Here is a 1,894-nt window from a genome sequence, read left to right as displayed (position 1 = left end):
TTCCCTCCCATTAGAGAAGGACCCTAGACCTCTTTTAGCAATTCTCCCAGACCAAACCAGCCCTCCTGACTCCTTTGAGAACACCTATCCAAGTCCTCCAATAATTCCCTCCCTTTCCTCTGTTTCCTCCACATCTCTGCTGGATAAGCTACCCTGCCAACCACAACTGCTTTTGCTTTTGCTAAGAATAGTTCTCCAATTTTCCCACTGAGCCATATTCTACAATTACTACTATAAGCTATAACTGTAGAATTCCTCTTTAAAGCTGGAATGAACTCTTAAATGAGAAATAGAAGCCTATTATGGGAACATGAGAAACTGTGGAACATTGTGATTTTGATTTGTATTTTTCTTTTTTTTTAAAGGCAATAGAGTTTTATTAATACAATAAACCACCAGGAAACATCCTTAGCAACACTGGTTACTACAGTCTTTTGGGAGTGTGGGTGACACTGAAGAGAGTGAGGTGTGTACATGCACTGATCTTTTATTGCAGAAAGCTCTAAAGCATTTCTTCCATGGAAGGAATAGTAGCTTTGGCTTCTGGTTCAGCAACTTCCCTGAAGAAATGATTAGTAGGTGATATCCTTGAGACCTAGGTTATTTCCACCCTTTGTGGCCCAACAAAGACAGTAATGCTGCATAAGTTGTTCAAGAAGTTCCATTTCATCAAGGAATTCAAGTGATTCTATTCTGCTCACTTCAGCTCGGGGTAGATTGCTATATAATTTCATCATGTCAACAGCAGAAGCTTTCTCCCATCCATTTGACAGAAGATGTTGTTTCTGAGAGTCTAAAGATTTGCATGTTTCAACTCCAGCCAGGTCACACTGTCATCTTCGAAGGTTCTCAACCATGATCTGCCCAAACTTATCATCCATATTAACCTGTTTGTAGTTTATGAACATTGCTGTTTCAAAGGTGTTGGCTGCCTATTTTATAAGACTTGAGGATTGCTCTGGTGTCATGTAAACCAGTACACATTCTGCTATCAGCAGAGTTGGAAATTGTGCATTCATGTTACATTTCTTTAGTTTCTCTTTCAAGCTGTGTAAGTGTCTGAGATCTGCTCCCACAATGGCAAATCTATTTGAATCCAAGACATGTCCATCTAGTAGAAAAGATTCTTCTGAATGTAATTCCTGGATTGGTTTTGATAGAGAAGATTTGGCTTTAATATTATATAGTTTTATTGTGACTATCATTGGAAAATCAAGTTCAAAATATTTCCTTGGTAAAAGATTTTCATCCTTTAATTTCCAGAAGGTAGTATCCATTCCAGCACCAAGATTTATAACTTGACAATTGCATTCTGTCTTCTTTAGGAAAGCCTTTAGCAGTTGACTGACACCATGAACCCGAGCAAAGTACCCTCTGTTAATTTCAGGAGCCTTTCTTTCTTTTGACAGCCTCACAAAATGTTGAATATAAGGGTCATGCCAGTAGGCAACACTTACAGCAAACCTTTGTTTCTCACCGAGGAAGGAGAAGCAATGCAGCCTCTAGAAAGTTTAGTGTGGGTGGAGGGCAGCACTGGTGGGAGGGGGCGATTTGTATTTTTCTTAATAATTAAGAATAATTTTGTATTCTTTATTTTCAGTTTTTAAAAGCATACTGGTTACTTGTCTTAGGCCTCTTATCCATGGGGAAATAGTTGTTGTTCTTATATATATGTGTTAGTTCCCTATATATCTTGAATTTCAGGGATAACTGATTTTGAGCTTTTTTTTTTTCTCAATTGAGAGCTTCTCTTCACATTCTGTTATAAGACAGATAATGGAAACACAACCCCTACAGCCTTTACTGATTACCCTTCTCACTGGCCTGTGAGAAGGGGAGAGACAGCTACTTCTACATCTCAATAGGGTCAATCAAGACAGGCACAGCTTATGCA

At 38.6% G+C, this 1,894-nt stretch overlaps 1 pseudogene; it reads right to left on the bottom strand.

Moving 5' to 3' along the window:
- Positions 1-333: 333 nt before the first annotated feature.
- LOC138169981 (leucine carboxyl methyltransferase 1 pseudogene) lies at positions 334-1,460 on the bottom strand (annotated as a pseudogene).
- Between the last annotated feature and the right edge of the window lie 434 nt (positions 1,461-1,894).

This window comes from Petaurus breviceps, unplaced genomic scaffold (assembly GCF_028583685.1).
Source record: "Petaurus breviceps papuanus isolate PSGF00001 unplaced genomic scaffold, PetGlider_PUasm1.0 38, whole genome shotgun sequence".
In the NCBI taxonomy this organism is placed as follows: domain Eukaryota; kingdom Metazoa; phylum Chordata; class Mammalia; order Diprotodontia; family Petauridae; genus Petaurus; species Petaurus breviceps.
The sequence above is the reverse complement of the archived record's forward strand: the minus strand, read 5'-3'. Positions and strand labels throughout refer to the sequence as shown.